The following is a 25,262-nucleotide window of genomic DNA, read 5'->3' on the forward strand; positions in this document are numbered from 1 at the left end:
GAGGATAGTAGATTTTCATTCCTGAAGGACATCCATGAACCAGATGGATTTTTCCAACAATCGACCATGATTTCATTGTTATCAGTAGATTCTTCATTCCAGAATTTTTAAAAATTGAATTCAAATTCCACAATCTTCTGTGGCAGGATTTGAACCTGGAACCCCAGAATATTACCTGGGTCTCTGGATTAATAGTTGCGTGATAATATCACCAAGCCTCCTGACTTAGGGGCAAACCTGCTCTTCTATTCAGTTCATATATCTTTTCACTGTAAATTAGTTCTCAAATTCAATTGAAATATTCTACCTCAACCACCTTTGATCACAAGGTTTGGTTGTTTCTCATCATTTACTTAGTTTAAATATAAATTGGTAGAACTTTCCTTCTCTTGAACCACCAATAATTACCCAGTTCTCTGCAAGTCTAATTGTGGTCATTCACTTAGTTCAAAGCAATAAAACAGCAGCAGCAATTTATTTCTGGCTTCACAACTTTCACAGTGGAGCCGGCAAATCTAGATTTTAGCTTTCCTTTTTACAAATTTTATTTTTATAGCAATTTCATGATGGATGTTTCAATATTTCCCACCTTTCCTCAACCTGGATTGCTATCTTGCTTCTTCTGCGAGCCACCTGCCCTCACAAAAGGGGTTAATGTCAGTATACCCTCTCAGTTGCTCACTCCAAATCCAGCTCCCTGGTGGTAGCCCTGATCATTCCCTGCTGCTCACTTCTTGTGCTCTTCATCTGCCATGAACTGACTTCTCCCAGCACTTTGAACATAGCAACTGATCTCATGTGAAGGCAGCTGCCTACTAAACAAAGAATAATTTATTTCAATATTAAAACACAGATCCTGCATATCATAACTCCCCCCAGCTATTAACACAATGTTTTTATTGCAAACAAAAAACTTCAACTCATGGCAAAATATAAGAACTGAAAAATATATCAAATGCCATATGGATTGATTGCAAGCATTCTGGATAGCATTCGAAAATCTTCTGATCACTTGTCATACACAAGTGGAGTGAAGAAGGGCCATCTGTTCTGTCCTATCCTGTTCAGCATGATGGTCTCTGCTGTGTTTTCGGGAAGATGCATAGACCATGTCTCAGCATGTGTTCGGAGCATAGAAGCAGGCAATTCAGCTTGTCAATCCTGTTCTGTCATTCAATATAAACAAGTCTGATCATTTGCTTTCATGTCTTTTTCCCCAACACCATCGACATTTGCAATTTTAGAGAAGATTTGTAGCTCAGGTTGTGGATCAGATAGTCAGTTTGTTTGCTGAGCTAGTAGTTTGTTCTCAGACGTTTTGTCACCATGCTGGGTAACATCAATGAGCCTCCGATGAAGCCTCTGATGAAGCTTGCTATTTGTGTATCTTGATCTGTTGTGGCCGGTGATATCACTTCTGGTTCTTTTTCTGAGAGGTTGGTAAGTGGGAACCAAATTGATATGTTTGTTAATGGAGTTCAGGTTTGAATGCCAGGCCTCGAGGAATTCCTGTGTATCTTTGTTCAGCCTGTCCCAAGATGGATGTATTGTCCCAGTCAAACAGGTGCCCCTGTTGGTCATGTTAGTGATAGTTGGTCATGTCTTTTGGTGGCTAGTTGGTGCTCATGTGTCCTGGTGGCTAGTTTCCTGCCCACCTGTCCAATGTAATTTTCTACATATTCCAATGCATAGGAGAAAGTGAGGACTGCACATGCTGGAGATCAGAGTCGAGAGCATGGTGCTGAAAAAGCACAGCAGGCCAGGCTGCATCCGAGGAGCAGCAGAGTCGATGTTTTAGGAAGAGTCCTTCATCGGGAATGAGGCAGTCGCATTCCTGATGAAGAGCTCTTGCCCGAAATATCGATTCTTCGGTTTTTTGGATGCTGCTGGCCTGATGTGCTTTTCCAGCACCACACTCTCAATATCCCACTACAAGATGAGTATATAGAAATCTATAGATAACTTCTATTTTGTTTTCAGTACAAAATTACTGAAAAATATTTACCACTGTGTCACATAAAAGAAACATGTAAAGTCAAAAAGTACAGAAGTCAGTCCAAGACCAGAAGCCATTGACACATTTACGAACCTCAACAGCATTCTATTTCTCACAATGATCTGGAAATCAATATCAGAATTACTGTATTAATGCCAGCATTGTTTCAGAGACAATGAAACGCTGTCATTTGTAACTAGGAATTGGCCTCTCCAGAGATGGTAGAAGGTATATAGAATGGTTGTTCTTCCTATGTTCTTGTACGTATTTTTACATCACCTGTTCAGACATGCTATGATGAATTCTGGCTTCGGACACAAAAGGTAGATGATTAAGGGAGGATCTCATTGAGGCTTATAAATTTCTAACAGGACTGGACGGTTAATGCAGGGAGGATGTGCCCTATTGTGGGTGCACCCAGAAGCAAGCGACCAAGTCTAAGGGTACGGGTTGGATCATTTAGGATGGAGATGCAGAGACAGTTCTTCACACTGTTGTAAGTACAATAATGCCACATTACAAATTTAGATGTCAATCAGAAATTATTTAGTAAACAAAGTCCTTTGGGAGAGCATAAGCATCTGACCACATTGCAGTCAGACCTCGATTTTTGCAGATTACAGGCAAGTGTCAAGGTTTATACAGAACCACAAGATAATCGCATGACACAGATCATGCAGTTTGAGCTCAGAAGGCCTTGCGGTATTGCTTAGTAACAAAAAGCAGAAGTTATTGCTGTCTTAGGTCCTCCTGCAACAGTCTGTTTGCAGCAAATCTCACGTTACAGTTTGTAAACAAGGCTCAGTACAAATTTTATGTTAACCTTTCATTTTCCGTCTTCAAAGAGTGGAACCTGTGGAATTAATTACCACAGGAAGTAGTTAATGCCAGAACATTGAATGTATTCAAGAGGCGGCTAAATATAGCACTTGGGGCAAATGGGATCAAAGATTAAGGGGAGAAAGCAGGATTAGGTTATTGAGTTGGATGATCAGTCATGATTGTGATGAATAGCAGAGCAGGCTTGAAGGGCTGAATGGCCTCCTCCTGCTGCTATGTAGGGACAGTATTGTTCTGGAAGGACCTTCCTTATTATCTTGTAGGCTTTTGAGGGACAGGCATGCAAAAAAGCAACCTTTTGAGAATGCCCCAGATAATATGGCACTATTAGGTTCCCAAAATTGAGTCTCTTGCCCTGCTTGACATACCCAACATCCACACTCTACTAAAGAGATTTCTAAGAATAGGGTCAGAATATATTACCAGACAAGGGCTTGCCATAAAACCTCTTCTATGGCAAGTTAATTGGAGGATATTAAGATGGAGAGACAAGAGTTAAGTACTTCAAGAATATATGAAGGCTTCAGGGAAGAATTTCACCTTTATAACTGGGTCTTGGGCAAACTTAGCACTAGATAACTCACCCAAAGTTCTGAGTCAAGATTCTACCCTCAATAAACAGCGCAGTTACAACGGCCTGGATGAAAGGTGAGCTACACAATTTTACAGCCACACACATCTCTTTTTCACCAACAATACACATAGGTCCAAAATCCAACATATTAGAGTCATGTAAAGCAAGCACTGAATTCTCCTTCCTGGTCAGGGCAGGGGCAGGCAAAATCGATTGGAAACTTTCTCTCTTGTGTCGATTTCTCCCTCCGTAGATCTTGCTAGATCTACTGAATAGTTGCAGCATTTTCTGTATTCTTCCCCATTGCCTCAAATGGCAGAGGTGGGTTTGTTGAGTGGTAAAGTGGCTGTGGTCATTGCTTCGACCCAGAGGATCACGCTGGCGATCACCTTTTGCATGGCCTGGGACAGTGCACAGATAGTCGTCATCAGCAGCAGCAAGGAGACTAATATGGTAGGGCTGTGGAACAGTTGCAGGCTGAGGTTCTGTGTTTTGGGTACCATCTGCCACGTGGACAAGAGGGAGGACCGTGAGGAGCTGGTCAGTGAGAAGCTGAAGTACTATGGAGCCACTGACATCCTGGTTTCAAACACCACAATCAAGCCCTTTCTGGCGAGGGCATTGGATTGTTCAGAGGAAGCCTTGGGACAAAATATTTGAGGTTAACATGAAAGTAGTTTTCCTCCTGGCTAAGCAGGCTTTGCCACAAATGGAGCGACAAAACAGTGGCACTATTGTCTACCAGCTCTCCTCTGTCATTAGGCTCTACAGCATCAGTAAGACGACTATGCTGGTCCTAATCAAGGTACTGGCCAATGAACCGGCCTCTGCAAACATGCATGTCAATTGCCTGGTTCCAGCTATCATCAGGATTCAGTTCAGCTCTGTGTTGTCAGACAAGATCATGTGCCAACAGACTGAGGGGACGATTGGATCAGTGAGCCAGAGGAGTGTGCTGGCACTGTCTCCTTTCTTTGTTCACAGGACGCACCGTACATCACTCGGGAGACAGTCATGGTGGCTGGAGGTTTTTGTTACTGGCTTTGAGCTGATGTTCGGTCTATGGGAATGCTTTCCTCGTATTTCAATACAGTTGTCTTCCAGAAATATTGATTCTTACCTCACCTTTGTAGGCTTCTGCTGCTTTTTATAACTGACATATATGCATTAATTGTACGTAAATACCACTCCTTCACTCTCCACTATCTCCATGACCCCTACAATCCTCTGAGATTCCCATTCCTCTGGTTCTGAGAATTTGAATTTCCTTCACATCCTCCATTGCTGCCTGAGCTTTCAATTATCTAATTTCTGCAATTCCCTCCCAAAAGCTCTTACTTCTCCTGATATAAATGTGTGGTGGTAATTCATTTTCTCTTGATAATTTCTCCTGTGAAATGTTGCCTGAGATTTTACAATGTTTAAGACGAGATATGAGTGGCACGGCAGTTAGTACTGCTGCCTCACGGCACAATGGATCTGGGTTTGATTCCAACCTCAGATGACTGTCTGTGTGAAGTTTGCATGTTGTCCCTGTGTCTGTGTGGGTTTTCTCCGGTTTCCTCCCACAATCCAAAGACGTCCAGATTAGGTGAATTGGCTGTGCTAAATTTCCCACAGTGTTCAGGGACAGTGGGTTAGATGCATTAGTCAGGGGTAAATATTAGGGTAGGGGAATGGTCTGGGTGGGTTACTGCTCAGAGGGTCGGTGTGGTCCTGTTGGGCCAAAGGGCCTGATTCCACACATTAGGGATTCTATGATTCTGTGTTGTGATGTGCGATTCCAGCCTTAAAACAGGATAGCTGACAGTTAATTGCTCTCTGAAATGATTGGAAATTTTAAACAATTGATTTGTTCAATCTCATGGCAGTATTCTAAAGTACAGAGAAGATTAGAAAATCTTAAGTGCAGAAGTCTCACAGCTACCTCGTTTTGAACCTTAGGATGCAAATCATCAGACCCTGAGCATCTTTCACCTCTAACATTGACAGAAAAGATTCAGCTAAAATCTTGCTTCCATTCAGTAGAGATTGGAGAAGGCATTGGCTGTGGACTCTTGTCTAATAAAATATTAAATGTGTTGTTCTACAAAGTACATTGGCTACAAGTTTATTGATTGAACCTACTTTAAACAAATGCTCTAATAAGGAACAAACTAAACATTTTTTAAAATGATCAAACAACTAAATTTATTATAAATTTGAAGGAACAATAAACAGCTCACTTCAATATGTTTTACAGTGTTGTAGACTGACAATTCTCCTCCAATTCTCATAGATCAGCATTCTTCCATCTCCTTATGGAAGGTGTTGTCTACACAATCTCAAATATTAACCCAAACAAACTCTGATGCTCCCTAAACTATTGGTTATCATGTGATTCCTTTCATCTTAGACATTGCTTTATCCCTTGTCCTTTTTAAACATTATCTTTCCTATAAGCTGCTCCTTATTATGGATGTTTCTTTAGGTTGTTATATTGCCTTGGAATAAGAAACAGTCAAATATTTAATCACACAGGACTTGCTTTCTGCACAAAGGCAGTGATGACATTTGGAAAAGAATTTTATTAGCTATAAAGCACTTTGAGATGCCCTGAGGTGGTGAAAAGCACAGTATTATTAAATTACTTTCTCTCTTTTAATACTAAAATATCAATTATTTGCCAAGTGACCATACTGGCTCCCTGAGAAGTTAGAATGGGCAGGGTGCCCCAACCATTGGGGTGGGGAAGGGCAGTGCTGTGGCAATGGGAAGAAAATTAAAATGTGGCTCGTGAAAATGAGATTAGGCTGGGTGGTTTGTTTCTTGGCTACCTTAAACAATGGGACAAGTGGCTGCTTTCTGTATCATAAACATTCTCAGAAAATGAAGCAGCATGTAGTGAGTATGAGCTTCCAGAGGTTTTCCTTCTGCTTTATGCTCTGTCTCCACTCAGTGGCTTGGCTTCTCTGGACTAAATGGTTCACTGCAATCCACCTCTTATTTGTGCCTTCAGTAGACTATGGTGGTGACACTCATTGTCCACCCACTTGTGATCAATCACATAAGGTCACTAGTAGTGCCATCATTGACTCCTTATTGGCTGGTAAGTCATGAGAGAGAATTTTCCCCCTGCATGGACATAACACTATTTGCAGAAGAATTATCCCATCTATTGCAGCATTCTTCCAGGCATCATCATGTCTGTGTCTTTTTTTGGTGTCACCGTTTGTGCTGGTATGTTTAGTGGCAGAATGAAATATATCACTACTATTATCCAGTATACTATACTGGTCATCACCCAGTCGATTCTTATGATAATGATAGTGCGAGATCACACGAGAATGGAACTATAAGAAAACCACACAATAACAGTGCCATTTAAACTAATGGAATTGGAATCACATTATAGCCAATACAGACAGACACCCAGTGACTATGGCAAGGACTAAACTACATCACAGGTTCTAAAAAGAGACAGTGCAAGATAGCAAACGACACATCCCTCGCAGATCGTCACAATGACTTCTCTGCTCACTTTGAGCAGGTTTTTCGCAGAGAGGTAACCCCAATTCTGACAAGTCCTGACGAACCTAGCTTAATAGTCACTGCATCAGAAGTCAGATCAGTTTATGTGAATCCAAGGAAAGCAATGGGACCAGACGGAGTACCAGACCCATGCACTCAGAGCATGCACAGATCAACTGGCAGAGGTCTTGTCAGACATCTTCAACCTCTCCCTGCAGCAGGCCACTATCCCTGCCTGTTTCAAGAGGGCCAACATCATCCCTGTGCCTAAGGAGGCACATGCAGCATGTCTCAATGATTCCCACCTAGTGGTTCTAACTTCGGTGGTCACGTGAAGTGCTTTCAAAGGCATTAATCAACTCCAGCCTCCCCACTACTCCAATTTGCCTTTTGGACCAAGAGATCCATGTCAGATGCCATATTACTTGCCCTTCACTCCTCCCAAGAACATCTTAACACCAAGTACAGCTATGTAAGAATCCTATTCATTGACTACAGTTCAGCCTTCAACACTGTTATCCCCTGAAGACTGATTACTAAACTTAGTGATCTTGGACTAAGCCCTACTCTCTTGGGCAGCATGGTGGCAAAGTGGTTAGCACTGCTGCCTCACAGCACCAGAGAGCCAGGTTCAATTCCCACCTCAGGCGACTGTCTGTGTGGAGTTTGCACATTCTCCCAGTGTCTGCATGGGTTTCTTCCTGGCACTCCAGTTTCCTCCCACAGTCCAAAAACGTGCAGGTTCGGTGAACTGGCTATGCTAAATTGCCCGTAGCGTTAGGCGAAGGGGTAAATGTAGGGGAATGGGTCTGAGCGGGTTGCGCTTTGGCGGGTCGGTGTGGACTTGTTGGGCCGAAGAGCCTATTTCCACACTGTAAGTAATCTAATCTAATCTCTCTGCAACTGGATCCTCAGCTTCCTGACCCACAGGCCACAATCAGTGAAGGTTGGGGACAATATTTCATTCTCACTAACACTCAACACTGGACCCCCAGGGGTGCACACTCAGCACTCATTTACAAGGTCGCTGATGACACCACCATAGTCGTTCGAATCTCAGATGGCAACGAAACAGACTATAGACAGGAGGTGAAGGACCTGGAATAGCGGCGCATTGAGAACAACCTAGCTCTCAATGCCAGCAAAGTCAAAGAACTCATTATTGACTTTCGGCAGGATCTTAGTCATGCCCCCACACACATTAACAGCACTGAGGTTAAAAGAGTGGCGATTGTCAAGCTCCTGGGAGTGGTCATCAATAACAAGTTTTCTTGGACCCATGTGGAGGCACTGGTTACAAAGGCCCAAAAACATTTTTTCCTCAGGCAGCTGAGAAAATTTGGCATGACAGCAAATACCAACTTTTATAGGAGCACCATCGAGAGCATTCTGTCTGGGTGTATCACTACCTGGTATGGCAACTGTACCATTCAAGATCAGAAACGGTTACAGAGAGTGGTGAACTCGGCCCAGACAATCACATAGGCCAATGTCCCATCTACAGAATCCATCTAGCAGGCCCACTGTCAAGGAAAGGCCGTCAGTATTCTCAAAAGATCAATCCCACCCTGGCAATGCTTTTCTATAACCTCTACCATCAGGGAGAATGTACAGAAACCTGAACATATGCACCAGCTGGTTTCAAAACAGTTTCGACCCTACTGTTGTTAGAATACTGGATGGACTCACAAACTCTTAGCATTCATCTGTACTGTGTTTTTGTTTTGCTGCTGTTTACCTATTATTTACTTAACTATGCTATTTAACGATGAGATCTGCCTGTATTGCTCACAAGACAAAGTTTTTCACTGACTCAGTACACGTGACAATAAATTCAATTCAATTCAAATTTGAAAGCTTGCATTCTCCAAATAATGGTCTAAAGTTTTCAATCATGTTGAAGCCCATTCGTGTTGAATAAACATGGGATAGCAGAACTGACTGTATCTGGCCAAGTTCAAGACCCAAATAGTGATCAACATCTGCAAGTAGGGTTATGTAGACAGGGCCAGAGATGGGTAGCATGAGCATCTGGGCACTGCCTTCCATGAGGGTAAGAGGGAGGGCCAGGAGGTATAGAATAACAAATTGCTGAGTTCTGTTGAATCATCAACATTTTAGTGTACAAAGCTGCAATCATTTCCTTTGCAGGAGAAACATTGAACTGTCCAGAACAGGCCTGGGGCAACATTAACATCAAGGTAGCCTTTGTTGTGTCCTAGATGGTCTTGCTACATGTGGAGCAAGAAGGTGGTCAGTCCATTATGCTCTCCACAATGTCACAAAGATAGCACTTCAAAATATGCAATGAAGTTACAGATTAATAGATTCCTGTAATAACTGGAAATGTATCAGAGGCAGGAATGAGAAGTTTTTTGGAAAGAGATCTTATGACGGCCCCACATATCTCTAACTCAAGAAGTCTTACGTCTGATTCGAGAGTATGATCTGACATGCATTGCTTACAATGTATTCAAACCGGCATCATTGATAATTATTTGTCTCCTTTCCTTTATAAAAGTTATTTGTACAACTTGTATGGGTAAGAGCTGGGCTATGGAACTGATTGTAAGTTTACCAAAAAGCCAGCACAAGTACAATGGCATCCAGTAGTGGATAGATCTACAATCAGTAATCCAAAGGATCAGGAAGATGCCATGTAGCTGTTGGATCCTATTCTGTTATGTCATGACATTCATTTCAACTCCTTGCAGAGGTCACCTTTGTTTTAAAAAATTCTCAAGGTCAGGTTCGTAGGAGAGTAGTCTGACACAGAACAAACGACCAAGAGGCGAGTCTGCTAGAATATGAGCATTTTATTCCCCGCAGCGTCGCCACAACCAGGTCTCATCATGCCAACGGGTCTGGCTTATACTCACTCTACATGTTACCGGAACTGGGAGCCGTCAGTTCTCGTAGAGCGGTTGCCAACAACCCACGCTCGGCAGTTAAACGTAACCCCGGAGCAGACTCTCCGAACTGGAGACTTTTCCAGCTGATATACTCTTTTCCAGATATAAACATTCATGTGAACAGCAGAGCAAGGCTAAAAAACACATTCCATTCTGGTTACATACAGATAAGAAGATTCACACGGGGAGGTGTGTAATAAGATTCACACGGGACTAAGCAACACCTCCATTCCGGTTAGATTCACACATGTATTGGGACATAATTTTTAACCGTTTCACCACAACCTTACAACTTTGTCACAGCAATTGTATAATGTTATATCTATCTAATTGTAGTTGTCCTACTTATTCATCCATCTTGCTTTGAACAACATCTGCATTCAAAGAGCATTTAACTCTTGTATTTTCAACATTTTTCCTGTTTGTCTTGTTGGTTGATGCTTGGTTATATTTGTATGCTCTGTTGCTTTCACATTCTGTCATTATGCATATTGAAACTCTGCACTAATGCCTTGAACATTCTTCAGAAAGTTAATAATCTTCTCTCACATGCCATCCTTCCAATTAAAAAACCCTGTTATTCTAGTTACACATTCTGTTAAGAGACTTAACCTACTGTGAGCTGGAAATGTGTTGCTGGAAAAGCGCAGCAGGTCAGGCAGCATCCAGGGAACAGGAGAATCGACGTTTCGGCATAAGCCCTTCTTCAGGAATGGGGAAAGTTTGTCCAGCAGGCTAAGATAAAAGGTAGGGAGGAGGGACTTGGGGGAGGGGCGTCGGGAATGTGATAGGTGGAAAGAGGTCAAGGTGAGGGTGATAGGTCAGACTGGGGTGGGAGCGGAGAGGTCGGGAAGAAGATTGCAGGTTAGGAAGGCGGTGCTGAATTTGATGGATTTGACTGAGACAGGGTGGGGGGAGGGGAAATGAGGAAACTGGTGAAATCCGAGTTCATCTGTCCTGGTGGCGGTTGGAGGGGCGGGGTTCAAGGGCGGAGGAGCGGGAAGTGGAAGAGATGCGGTGGAGGGCATCGTCGACCACGTCGGGGGGGGGGGGGAAATTGCGGTCCTTGAAGAAGGAGGCCATCTGGGCTGTGCGCCCAGATGTGCGCCAAGGGCTCCTTCGCCCTTGAACTTCCACTTCCCGCTCCTCCGCCCTTGAACCCTCCACCGCATCTCTTCCACTTCCCGCTCCTCCGCCCTTGAACCGCATTTTCCCCCCCGACGTGTAGCTCAACATTTCAATTCCCCCTCCCACTCCACCAAGGATATGCAGGTCTTTGGACTCCTCCATCGTCAGACCACAACAAAACAAGGGGCAACTATTGAGTGTCCTTGATAATTATGTACCTGTCAGGCAGGAAGGAAAGGGTCGTGCGAGGGAGCCGTGGTTTAATAAGGAATTGGAATCCCTTGTTAAATGGAAGAGGGCGGCCTATCTCAAGATGAGACGTGAAGGTTCAATTGGGGCGATTGAGAGTTATAGGGTAGCCAGGAAGGACCTGAAGAGAGAGCTAAAAGCAGCAAGGAGGGGACATGAAAGGTCCTTAGTAGATAGGATTAGGGAAAACCCTAAGGCTTTCTATAGGTATGTTAGGAATAAAAGAATGACTAGGGTAGGAATAGGTCCAGTCAAGGATAGTAGGGGGAAGTTGCGTGTGGAGGCGGAAGAGATTGGGGAGACACTGAATGAATACTTTTCTTCAGTATTCACTCAGGAACAGGGCATTGTTGTCGATGAGAATACTGAGGCACAAATAAGTAGAATGGATGGCTTTGAGGTATGTAGAGAAGAGGTGTTGGAAATCCTGGAAAAGGTGAAAATAGATAAGTCCCCTGGGCCTGATGGCATTTATCCTAGGATTCTCTGGGAAGCAAGGGAGGAGATTGCAGAGCCATTGGCCTTGATTTTTATGTCCTCTTTGTCTACAGGAGTAGTCCCAGAAGACTGGAGGATAGCAAATGTGGTTCCCTTGTTCAAAAAGGGGAGTAGGGATAGCCCTAGTAACTATAGGCCGGTGAGTCTCACTTCTGTTGTGGGCAAAGTCTTAGAGAGAATTGTAAGGGATAGGATTTATGCACATCTGGATAGGAATAATGTGATCAAGGATAGTCAGCATGGTTTTGTGAAGGGCAAGTCGTGCCTCACAAACCTTATTGAATTCTTTGAAAAGGTGACGAAGGAGGTTGATGAGGGGAAAGCGGTAGATGTGGTATATATGGATTTTAGTAAGGCGTTTGATAAGGTTCCCCATGGTAGGCTACTGCAGAAAATACGGAGATATGGCATTGAGGGTGAGTTGGAGGTTTGGATTAGGAATTGGCTGGATGGAAGAAGACAGAGGGTAGTAGTTGATGGCAAAGTTTCTTCATGGAGTGCCGTCACTAGCGGTGTTCCGCAAGGATCTGTTTTGGGACCATTGCTGTTTGTCATTTTTATAAATGACCTGGAAGAGGGGTTAGAAGGTTGGGTGAGCAAGTTTGCGGATGATACGAAAGTCGGAGGAGTTGTTGACAGTGAGGAAGCACGTGGCAGGTTACAGCAGGATATAGAGAAGCTGCAGAGCTGGGCAGAAAGGTGGCAGATGGAATTCAATGTAGCTAAGTGCGAGGTGATTCACTTTGGGAAGAATAACAAAAAGATGGGGTACTGGGCTAATGGTCGGATACTTGGTAGTGTGGATGAGCAGAGGGATCTTGGTGTCCATGTACACAGATCTCTGAAAGTTGCCACCCAGGTAAATAGTGCGGTGAGGAAGGCATATGGCGTACTGGCTTTTATTGGTAGAGGAATTGAGTTCCGGAGTCCTGAGGTCATGATGCAGTTGTATAAGACTCTGGTACGGCCGCATCTGGAATATTGTGTGCAGTTTTGGTCGCCATACTATAGGAAGGATGTGGAGGCATTGGAACGGGTGCAGAGGAGGTTTACCAGGATGTTGCCTGGTATGGAAGGAAAATCGTATGAGGAAAGACTGAGGCACTTGGGGCTGTTTTCACTAGAGAAAAGAAGGTTTAGGGGTGACTTGATTGAGGTGTACAAGATGATTAGGGGGTTAGATAGGGTCGACAGTATGAACCTTTTCCCGCGTATTGAGTCGGGTATTACAAGGGGGCATAGCTTTAAATTAAGGGGGGCTAGATATCGGACTGATGTTAGGGGTAGGTTCTTCACTCAGCGAGTCGTTAGTTCATGGAATGCCCTGCCAGTAACAGTGGTGGACTCTCCCTCTTTATGGGCATTTAAGAGGGCATTGGATAGGTATATGGAGGATAGTGGGTTAGTGTAGTTTAGGTGGGCTTGGATCGGCGCAACATCGAGGGCCCAAGGGCCTGTACTGCGCTGTATTCTTCTATGTTCTATGTTCTATGTTCTAAAACGACGGTTGGAGGAAGAACGCCTCATCTTCCGGCTAGGAACCCTCCAACCACAAGGGATGAACTCGGATTTCACCAGTTTCCTCATTTCCCCTCCCCCCACCCTGTCTCAGTCAAATCCATCAAATTCAGCACCGCCTTCCTAACCTGAGATCTTCTTTCCGACCTCTCCGCCCCCACCCCAGTCTGACCTATCACCCTCATCTTGACCTCTTTCCACCTATCACATTTCCGACGCCCCTCCCCCAAGTCCCTCCTCCCTACCTTTTATCTTAGCCTGCTGGACAAACTTTCCTCATTCCTGAAGAAGGGCTTATGCCCGAAACGTCGATTCTCCTGTTCCCTGGATGCTGCCTGACCTGCTGCGCTTTTCCAGCAACACATTTCCAGCTCTGATCTCCAGCATCTGCAGACCTCACTTTCTCCTTAACCTACTATGATTCAAGTTAAGCCTGTCTCAGTGGATCAGCACCTTCTTTCCTCAGTGCTAGCATCAATATCACACTGGAAACCATTTCTCCCATACCAATCTTGGAACTCTTACCTTTTTTGCTCTATGCCAATTTATTTGCAGCAATCTGCAGATTACCACTGTTCTAGTCTATTTTATTGTAAATTAAAATTATTAGCCTTATCAAAGTCGTTGGTGTCCATGTGAATCATTCCCCAACTGCTCTCAATTCCTTTCGAACCTTGCAATGTACTCAGCCTTGGCAGTGGGCAAGTCATCCATACTTCAGGACTGAAATTCCCAGGTGGAGAGAAGATTATCTCTTCCTCTAATTTGACGGTCTCCTACGAATGCAGACAATTTTAGAATGGTCATAATAGTTGAACTGGCTCTAATACATACAGTTGTTAGTTTGCCCATTCTTTCCAAGGCTCCAGATTTCATCTGGACAGGCAACAAAAATCTCAAGTCTATTGGACAAATGCCATTTTCTGGATTTCCGTACTTGTTGTCAACCTGCCTGCCTTAGTCACGGACTAAATTTGAAGTGCTTAACCATAGCGGTGTGACTCTCTGTCCTGAAACAAAAAATAAGTGTTCAGGTAACTTTCTCCTTCCCCAATGTGCCAGTGTTCTGAACCTCAGAATCTTGAGCAGACTTTTTTGGTAGTGCTGTGTGCATGATGTTGTTGTTTCCTGCATTGTGATAATGGGTGGTTGGCAGCAGTTAAAAAACCCCATCAAATTCCATATGATTGTAAGCACCTTAAATAGTGAAGAATCTTCTGATGGCTTGTTAATCACAAATGGAGTGAAGCAAGGCTGTCTGTTTCATCCTGTCCTATACAGCATTATATTCTTTGTGTTTTCTGGAAGCTGCCTAAATCATTTCTCAGCATTTGTCAGGAGCAGGTTATTTAGCTCCACCATTCAATGTAATCAGCCTGATTATCTGTTGTGTGTCTTTTTTGCCACCATCTGCAAATCCCAGCACATTTACAGGTATTTGGAAATCTATACATAACTTTTACCTCACAATTATTGAAAAATACTGACCATGGTATCACATAGAAGTAATACATAAAGTCAACTAGTACAGAAATTAGTCCAAGACCAGAAGCTGTTGACAAATTAACCAACCTCAGCAGTACTCTTCTTTCTCTCCAGAGTTGTTCACAATGATCTGGACAACGTCAGAATTACTATATTGCTTCAGAGGCATATGAGCCAATGCTTGCAAATGGGACTACATTAAATTTAGGATGTCTGGTCGGAATGGATGAGTTGTACTGAAGGTTCAGTTTCTGTGCTATACATCACTGTGATTATCCAAGATTAAATGGCAATACACCACCTCAAATCTCCCCAACCTCATACCAGATTCAACCCTCCAACTCCACACTGTCCTCTTGACCTGACCTATCTGTCCAAGTCCTTCCCATCTATCCACTCCACCTTCCCACCACAATCAACTCCTACCTGCATCCAACTATTGCCATCACACCAAGTTTTCCCCCAGCCCCACCTTACTATTTATCTCTCAGCCCCCCCCTCCCCCTTTACAGTCTTGATGAAGGGCTCAAGCCTGAAATGTTGACTATCTTGCCCCTCAGATGCTGCTTAACCTGCTGTGCTTTTTTGCAATGCCATACTTTTCAATTCTGACTCTTCAGCATCTGTAGTCCTCATTTTCTCCTACAATTCAGCCTCTGACCCTGCTTGACATCCCCAACCTCCACAAGCTACTAAAGAGAAATCAAAGAATTGGGACAGGATGTTTTGTCAGATGAGGGCTCGTCAGAAAAAGCTCTTCTGCAGCAATTAATTGAAGGATGTTGACACAGACAGACCAAAGTTCATATTTCAAGGATACTCGTAGGTCTAGGGGAGGATGTCTTTTTAACACTGAGACATGGGCAAACCTGGCACAAGATAAATCATTTTCTATGCCTCAGTTCTGAGTCAAGGTAGTATCTTCAATAAACAGCATAGTTACACTGGCCTGGAGGAAAGGTGAGCTACACAACGCTACAGCAACAAGCATCTCTTTCACACCAACAAGATACGTAGGTCCAACACGCATTAGACGCTCTGGTGCAAAAAAATTGAACAGCCATTTTCAAACTCATTGCAGAGGAAAATCAACTCTGTGCATTCTAGTTGATGTCGTGATCGTCGTAGAAGTTGAAAGGCAAATGACCAAACTGGTGGAAGGTCATTTTAGTGACTTCTGCAGAAGGGTCACTGGAATGGAAACGTTAACTTATTTTTTTCTCTCCACTGTTGGTGCCAGATGTGCCAGGCTTCCTCCATCCCCGCCGGAATTAGTGTTTTTGTTTGTTGGCGCTCATTCTCGTTTGGTAAAAACCAGTGCCCACCCCCGACAACGGTAACACATCGCCTGGTGCACCATTCATTCCTGTCTTTCTGGTTTGAGTCACTCAAAGTGCAGAAACAGCATCTAAGAAGGAATTGTCGTCTCATTAAGTGATCGAAACAGCTTATCCATGAACTGAAGGTGGTTCTTAAATCGCCGAGGTTCATGTTCAAGAGATTCTCCCAACTTAGAGCGAGAAAGAAATAAAACATGTATAAAGCCAAAAATGGAGATGTTAGTCCGGCTTGTCTTGCGTTTTTTCTCAATTCCTTTCGGTGCTTTCTCGCGTCAATAGAAACATCTCCCTCAGACTCAAACCTCACCTGGACCCGCGACTGCTATGCAAATCAGCGACTGTTATGCTAATCGGGTGACCGTTATGTTAACGAGATGACGGTTATGCTAATTAGACCGATACGCCGCGAGCCTTTCGAATAAACTACCATTGGGTCAGAGTAACCTTTACCCCCACCATCCAGCTCTCCGCTTCATTTACCAACTGCCGCTGACTCCGTGATGTCTCTTGTTCTCTCCCCACCTTCTCTGTCCCTGGACCAATCGTTGAACTGAAATCCAGTCTTGTGACCGTGGACCAGCCCGACTCACGTGCTGATTGGCCGCGCGCTTTAATCAGGGCTCCGATTGGCTGGACTGTGGCCCCACTCGCCTCCTCGTGTCACGTGTGCCGCCTTGCACGGGATCCGACTTCCTGACCATTGCAGAGGGAGAGAAATTGGATTGGATAGTTTGGACATTTGGAGCACTTCCTACTTTCCTTCCCAAAGGCTCAAACCATGCAGCTCGGGGTGTTGAGTGGCAAGGTGGCAATGGTCACCGCCTCCACCCAAGGGATTGGACTGGCTATTGCCCGGCGCCTAGCCCGGGACGGAGCCCAGGTTGTGATTAGCAGTCGCAAGAAGGAAAGTGTTTGCAATGCGGTGGGACTGTTGCAGGCGGAGGGTCTTTCTGTTTCAGGCACTGTCTGCCATGTGGGCAAGAGGGAGGATCGCGAGGCCCTGGTCAGCGAGACGCTGAAGCGCCACGGAGCCATCGACATCCTGGTGTCCAACGCTGCAGCCAATCCCTTTGCAGGAAAGGCCCTTGACTGCTCTGAGGAAGCCTGGGACAAAATTTTCGAGATAAACGTGAAAGCAGCTTTCCTCCTGGCCAAGATGGTTGTGCCATACATGAAACAACGAGGCGGTGGCTCCATTGTGCTGGTGAGCTCTGCTGCTGGCTACCAGCCCTTCGCTACAATTGGGCCCTATAGTGTCAGTAAGACGGCTCTCCTGGGCCTAACCAAAGTATTAGCCACTGAACTGGCCCCTGCCAACATCCGCGTTAACTGCTTGGCCCCAGGCATCATCAAGACAAAGTTCAGCTCTGCCTTATGGTCGGATGACAGCTTGCGCCAAGAGTCTGAGGGAACTATCGCCATGCGCCGGATTGGGGAGCCAGAGGAGTGTGCTGGCACAGTCTCCTTTCTCTGTTCACAGGATGCAGCATACATCACTGGGGAGACAATAGTAGTAGCTGGAGGTTTACACTGTCGTCTTTAAACTAATGTTTGGGCTATAGGAATATTTTCCCCAACTTTCATTTCAGTTGCCTTCCAGGCATATTCATGCTTCTTTCATCTTTATAACATTCTGCTTGTCTTAAAAAAACCACACATGCATTTTTGTACTCCTACACCAATCCTTCACACTCAACCCCTTCAAATCAATGCCTCTACAATCCTGAGATTCCTCAATCCGCTTGTTCTGAGCATTTGAATTTCCTCACCTCTTCCATTGTTGGCTGTGCCTCCAATTGTCTAACTTCTGCAATTCCATCCCCAAAACTCTTTTCTTCTTACTCTTTCATTAAGATGCTCATCAATACCTACTTTTGAATGGCTTCTCCTGATATCATCTTGGGAGTGGCAGGGGTAGGTTAATTAATTTTATCTGATATTTTGTCCTGTGAAATATTGCCTGAGATTTTACAATGTTAAAGATTATCAAAATATGACTTGTTGTGATATGTGATTCCAGTCTTAAAGCTGTATAGCATTTAATTGCTGTCTGAAATGGCTGGACAAATCAATTGTTTCAAATTTCCAATTCCTTCAGAGTATTCTATAATATAGAGCATTTTGGAAAATCATAACAAGTGCATGTATCTCTACAGCTACCTCTTTGAACCTGAGAGTGCAGCTCATCAGATCTTGAGGATCTTTCAGCATAAACATAAACATAAACCATAGTTGGCTGAAGGTTTGCTACGACAATGTATTAAAATCTTGCTTCCATTCAGTAGGGATTGGAGAAGGAATTGAATGAGCTATTTAATCCAAAAAAGCATTTTCATTTTCAAGTGTGTTGTACAAAGTAGATTGGCTACAAAACAATATTATTTACACACCATTCAAAGAAATGTTTAATACAGGAATTAACCATGAGTTATATTTTTATATTTAAACAACTAATTTGTTCTAAATTGAAGGAACAATAAATCATTCACTTTACTGGATTTTACAATGTTGTAGCCTGATCATTCTCCCTTCAATTCTCCAATATCAATTCTCTTTTATCCCCCTTATGAAAGGTGTTGTCTATACAATCCCAAATATTAACCCGAACAAACCGATGCTACATAATATAAATATAAGTTTAGTGGTAGACATTGCTTTATCCCTCTTACCTTCTAAAAAGAATGATTCTGTCATACCAGCTGCTCTCTATTATGGATGTTTCCCTGGGTTACTTAGTTGCCGTCTGAGTCAGAGACAGTCAAATGTTTGATTGCCCAGGAGTAACATTCTGCATTAAGGCAATAACAACACTTGGGAAAAGTACTTTATTGTGTATAAAGCAGTTTGAAATGTCCTGAGGTTGTGAAGAGTACTATATTAACAGAAGTCTTTCTTTTAACACAATGGGACGAGAGGCCGCTTTCTGTGCCATGTACATTCCAACTTCATTTATTTGCCATTACAATGGAGTATCTTTCTAAGTACAAACATCTCTATGCTTCTCCATTTGGTAACACAATGGCTTCTGTTGTTCGTGTTGGTTAATGAAGGAATTGCATTTTTTTTTTGGTTCCTTTTCTGAGAAATAGTATCCCTAAAACCAACACTGGAGGAACTGTTTCTGATGAAGGGTCATCAGTCCAAAATGTTGACTCAGCTTTTCCTCTGTGCAGATGCAATCTACTTTCTTGATTATTTCCAACTTTATTTTTCTGATTTTATTGAAGAATTTAATGTTGCCTTCGTTAATCTCCTTTCAGGTGCTGACTTTAAGCGTCTTATTTTGTTGCAGCCCGACCACATCCCCGGGCTTGTTGTCATTTCTGCCAAATGACCATGTTGTGTATAAGAGCTTTACTAGCTGAGCTGTTGGAATGAGCAGGGTCTCCAGTGCCCTGGTGCTGATTGATATTGCGATCAGCCAGTTTAAAGACAGTAATTGATATCAAGCCAAGGGTGGGTTGCCGTTGCTTGATCCACTGGGGAGCAGTGCTGCGGTGACGGGAAGGAAAATACCGTGGCTGGGGAAAATGGGGGATTAGGCTGGTTGGTTTTTTTTCTCAGCTGGCTTAGACAATGGGACGAGAGACTGATTTCTGTGCCATATGCATTCCAAGAAATCCAAGCACGAATTAATGAGTATGAGCTACCAGAAGTTTTCACTCTGCTTTATGCTCTGTTTCCACGTAGTGGCTTGGCTTCTCTGGACCAAATGGTTCACTGCAATCCACCTTTTATTTCTGCCTTCAACTGACAGTGTGGATCCCAACATGATCCACCCACTTGTGATCGATCACATCAAGTCACCAGAAGCACCATCGCTGACTTCAGATTGGCTGGTAGGTCACCAGAGAAAGTTATTCCCTTGGCGGACAGTACTGAATTTGCAGAACAGTGATCCCATCCAGTGCATCATCTTGCCAATGTCCTTTTGGTCGGCACCGTTTGAGCACATGGTAGGGACACTACCTCTGTGCTCAGAGAGGGCCCTATCCTCCCTCTCTTCTACCATCAAAGTCAAAAATCACATGACACTAGGTCATAGTCCAACAGGTTTATTTAAAAGTACAAGTTTTCAAAAAAGAAGTGCTGCTCCTTTGTCAGGTAGCTAGTGGGACAGGATAAACAGGACACGATTTATAGTAAAAACCCAAAGTGACATACAAATCTTGCAATGTATTAGACAAACCTAGGTGGCTGTTAAGTCTTTAATCACTTAGAATGGGGATGAAGGTTTCGATTGATTAATATGTAAATCCCAGAATTTCTTTCATACCACTGCCCCGAGATATACTGATACGACTTTAAGTTATTTCATAAAAAGTTGATAATCTCAACTCAGACAATGCATTAAAGATGTGAGGTTAGAGTCTGTCCCATCCTGGAGTCAGATTGGTTTTATTTCCAAAGTAGGTATTTATGTTACATTGACTGACTGCCTCCAGATTATGTGCAATTTCAACAAAATGCATTCAAGCCAATTTTGTATTCAGTTGGCTATTCCTGGATCTCATGTGACAAACATACTAACCACATGTTGTTAAACCAGAAAGGGTATGGAAAAACATTCCAATTACTAGGACTGGGGGGGGGGTTGAGCTATAAGGAGAGGCTGGAGTCTAGGCTGTGGCAATGGAGCTTCAGAGGCTGAGAGGTGACTTTATTGAGGTTTATAAAATCATGAGAGGTATAGATAAAGTGATCGGCCAAGGTCATATTCCAATTGTAGGGTAGTTCAAAACTAGAAGGCACAGGTTTAAAGGTGAGAGGGGAAAGACTTAAAAGGGACCGGAAAAGCAACATTTTCATGCAGAGTGTGGTGCGTGTGTGGAATAAGCTGCCAGAGAAAGTGGTAGTGGCTGATACAGTTACAACATTTAAAAGATTTTTGGGACAAGTGCATGGATTGGAAAGGTTCAGAGAGATATGGACCAAATGGAGGCAAATAGGGCTCATTCAGTTTGGGAAATCTGATTGGTTTGGATGAGTTCGACCAAAATGTTTGTTTCCATGAGTCTCACTTTTGCAGACTGAATGTCAGGTATTATTGTTCCACCAAATCTTCCTGCAGTGTCCTGCTTTCTCCAACACCATTGAGCTTTTAATCAAATCTATTTTTGGCTTTAGAGAAATATTATAATCAATCTCTGGTTTTGATTTTGTTCATTCAAACTGATTGCAGAAAGAGGCGGAGCACTCTGTTCACACACTTCCAAAACACCCTGCAGAAAATGCAGTGCCATTTGGGCCTCTGAACTGTCAGTAATGTGCCATTTCAAAAACACAATGGACAATGTCTGGGTAAGTGCAAGAACAATAAAGAGTTTGTCACTCGCAGGATAATGTAACCCATTCTTTTGTTCAGCATTCTCTTGACCCTCATTGAAGACTTGTTCCTGGCAGCCATCTGAGATTATAACCAGGTAAAAACAATGACTGCAGATGCTGGAAACCAGATTCTGGGTTAGAGTGGTGCTGGAAAAGCACAGCAGTTCAGGCAGCATCCGAGGAGCAGGAAAATCAATGTTTCGGGCAAAAGCCCTTCATTAGGAATACAGGCAGATTGCCTGAAGGGTGGAGAGATAAATGAGAGGAGGGTGGAGGTGGTGAGAAAGTAGCATAGAAGTGTTCTGAGGTGGAAGATGATACATTCTTCCTCTAGGCGTCGGGTGGTGAGAGAGTGGCGGTGAAGGAGGCCCAGGACCTCCATGTCCTCGGCAGAATGGGAGGGGGAGTTGAAATGTTGGGCCACAGGGAGGTGTGGTTGATTGGTGCGGGTGTCACAGAGATGTTCCCTAAAGCGCTCTGCTAGTAGGCGTCCAGTCTCCCCAATGTAGAGGAGACCGCATCTGGAGCAACGGATACAATAAATGATATTGGTGGATGTGCAGGTAAAACTTTGATGGATGTGGAAGGCTCTTTTAGGGCCTTGGATGGAGGTGAGGGAGGAGGTGTGGGCACAGGTTTTGCAATTCCTGCGGCGGCAGGGGAAGGTGCCAGGACGGGAGGGTGGGTTGTAGGGGGGCGTGGACCTGACCAGGTAGTCATGGAGAGAATGGTCTTTGCGGAAGGCGGAAAGGGGTGGGGAGGGAAATATATCCCTGGTGGTGGGGTCCGTTTGGAGGTGGCGGAAATGTCGGCGGATGACTGGAGAAAGGCAAATGTAATTCCTCTCTTCAAGAAAGGAAGTAGGGAAATCCCTGGCAAATACAGACCAGTAAGTCTCATGTCTGTCGTCTGCAAAGTGTTAGAAAGGATTCTGAGGGATGGGATTTATGACCATCTGGAAGAGCAGGCTTGATTAAATGCAGTCAATACAGCTTTGTGAGGGGCAGGTCATGCCTCACAAATCTTATCGAGTTCTTTGAGAAGGGTCGAGCTGTGGATGTGGTGTATGTGGACTTCAGCAAGGCATTTGATAAGGTTCCCCATGGTAGGTTCAGTCAGAAGGTCAGGAGGAATGGGATGCAGGGAAACTTAGCTGTCTGGATGCAGAATTGGCTGGCCAACAGAAGACAGCGAGTGGTAGTAGAAGGAAAATATTTTGCCTGGAAGTCAGTGGTGAGTGGTGTTCCACAGGGCTCTGTCCTTGGGCGTCTACTGTTTGTAATTTTTATTAATGACTTGGATGAGGGGATTGAAGGATGGATCAGCAAGTTTGCAGACGACACGAAGGTTGGAAGTGTCGTTGACAGTATAGAGGGCTGTTGTAGGCTGCAGTGGGACATTGACAGGATGTTGAGATGGGCTGAGAGGTAGCAGATGGAGTGCAACCTGGATAAATGCGAGGTGATGCATTTTGGAAGGTCGAATTTGAAAGCTGAGTACAGGATTAAGGATAGGATTGTTGGCAGTGTGGAGGAACAGAGGGATCTTGGTGTGCAAGTATATAGATCCCTTAAAATGGCCACCCAAGTGCACAGGGTTGTTAAGAAAGCATATGGTGTTTTGGCTTTCATTAACGGGGCATTGAGTTTAAGAGTTGTGAGATCTTGTTGCAGCTCTATAAAACTTTGGTTAGACCGCACTTGGAATACTGTGCCCCACAGCTACCTGGACTACACCTCCTCCCACCCCGTCCCCTGTAAAAACGCCATCCCATTCTCCCAATTCCTTCGTCTCCGCCGCATCTGCTCCCAGGAGGACCAGTTCAAAATACGCACAACACAGACGGCCTCCTTGTTCAAGGACCGCAATTTCCCCCCCGACGTGATCGACGATGCCCTCCACCGCATCTCCTCCACTTCCCGCTCCTCCGCCCTTGAGCCCCGCCCCTCCAACCGCCACCAGGACAGAACCCCACTGGTCCTCACCTACCACCCCACCAATCTCCATGTACAGCGCATCATCCGCCGTCACTTCCGCCACCTCCAAATGGACCCCACCACCAAGGATATATTTCCCTCCCCTCCCCTATCAGCATTCCGTAAAGACCACTCCCTCCGCGACTCCCTTGTCAGATCCATACCCCCCATCAACCCAACCTCCACTCCCGGCACCTTCCCTTGCAACCGCAGGAGGTGCAACACTTGCGCCCACACCTCCCCCCTCACTTCTCTCCAAGGCCCCAAAGGAAACTTCCATATCCGCCACAGATTCACCTGCACCTCCACCCACATTATCTACTGCATCCGCTGCAGCCGGTGTGGCCTCCTCTATATTGGGGAGACAGGCCGCCTACTTGCGGAGCGATTCAGAGAGCACCTCTGGGCCACCCGGACGAACCAACCCAATCACCCTGTAGCACAGCATTTCAACTCCCCCTCCCACTCCACCGAGGATATGCAGGTCATTGGACTCATCCACCGCCAAACCACAACAACGCGACGGTCGGAGGAGGAGCGTCTTATCTTCCGACTGGGAACCCTCCAACCACAGGGGATGAACTTGGACTTCACCAGTTTCTTCATCCCCCCTCCCCCCACCTTGTCTCAGCCGAATCCCTCCAGCCCGGCACCGCCTTCCTGACCTGCAGTCTTCTTCTTGACCTCTCCGCCTCCACCCTACTCCGACCTATCACCTTCACCTTGACCTCTTTCCACCTATCACATTTCCAACGCCCCTCCTCCAAGTCCCTCCTCCCTACCTTTTATCTTCTCCTGCTGAACACTCTCTGCTCATTCCTGAAGAAGGGCATGTGCCCGAAACGTCGAATCTTCTGTTCCCTAGATGCTGCCTGACCTGCTGTGCTGTTCCAGCAATAAAGTTTCAGCTTTGATCTCCAGCGTCTGCAGACCTCACTTTCTCCTCCAGTTCTGGTCGCCTTATTATAGGAAAGATTGGATGCTTTGGAGAGGGTTCAGAGAAGATTTACCAGGATGCTGCCTGGACTAGAGGGCTTATCTTATGAAGAGAGGTTGACTGAGCTCGGACTTTTTTCATTAGAGAAAAGGAGGAGGAGAGGGATCCTAATTGAGGTATACAAGATAATGAGGCATAGATAGAGTCGATAGCCAGAGACTATTTCCCAGGGCATTCAGCTCGGAGGCGGAGGTGACGGAAGAAGTGTTCGACATCACGGCGTTTATTAAATTCATTGATGTGTAGACGGAGGGGGATGAAGGTGAGTCCTTTGCTGAGGACTGATCGTTCGTCCTCAGTCAGGGAGAGGTCTGGAGGGATGGTGAAAACTCGGCAGGGCTGTGAGCTGGGATCTGGTGTGGGTGTGGAGCTGGGAGTGGGGCGGAGGTGGTAACTGGAGTGGGTGTGGTAGTGGGGAGGATGGGGGTGGAGTCATGAGCAGGGGTGGTGTTCCCTTCAGGGTTCTGGGGAGCAGGGATGGTGACAGGATCTGTGGGGGGGGGGGTGTGTCAGCAGAATGCAGGTGAGTGGCGTTGGTGGTGGAAGTAGTGGCAAACATGGCAGTGGCGGGGGGGGCGGAAGTCACTGAGCATGTGATATTAGCGATGATGTGAGAGGTGGCAGTGATGCCACGTGTGGTGTATAAGGAATTGTGAGGGGCGGAAGTGGCTGTGGAAGCGGCATGGTGGGGGCGGAAGTGACATCATCAATCAGCGTGGGGATGGTGGCTGCAAAGGGCTGCATGGCTAATGTAGTCCAAGCAGTTCCAGAGGCCGGGGGAATCTACTGGAATGTTTGAGAGTGATACTTTCTCCCCACCCCCACCTTCCTCTCATTTATCTCTCCACCCTTCAGGCCCTTTGCCTGTATCCTGATGAAGGGCTTTTGCCCGAAACGTCGATTTTACTGCT

At 45.0% G+C, this 25,262-nt stretch overlaps 2 pseudogenes; both read left to right on the top strand.

Moving 5' to 3' along the window:
* The first annotated feature begins 3,722 nt into the window (after positions 1-3,722).
* Positions 3,723-4,632, top strand: LOC122544265 (dehydrogenase/reductase SDR family member 4 pseudogene; annotated as a pseudogene).
* Positions 4,633-16,746: 12,114 nt separating this feature from the next.
* LOC122544221 (dehydrogenase/reductase SDR family member 4 pseudogene) lies at positions 16,747-18,548 on the top strand (annotated as a pseudogene).
* Positions 18,549-25,262: the final 6,714 nt, after the last annotated feature.

The sequence above is a fragment of the Chiloscyllium plagiosum genome, unplaced genomic scaffold (assembly GCF_037043375.1).
Source record: "Chiloscyllium plagiosum isolate Xiang-an unplaced genomic scaffold, Cpla_swu_hap1 HiC_scaffold_38, whole genome shotgun sequence".
Taxonomy (NCBI): Eukaryota; Metazoa; Chordata; class Chondrichthyes; order Orectolobiformes; family Hemiscylliidae; genus Chiloscyllium; species Chiloscyllium plagiosum.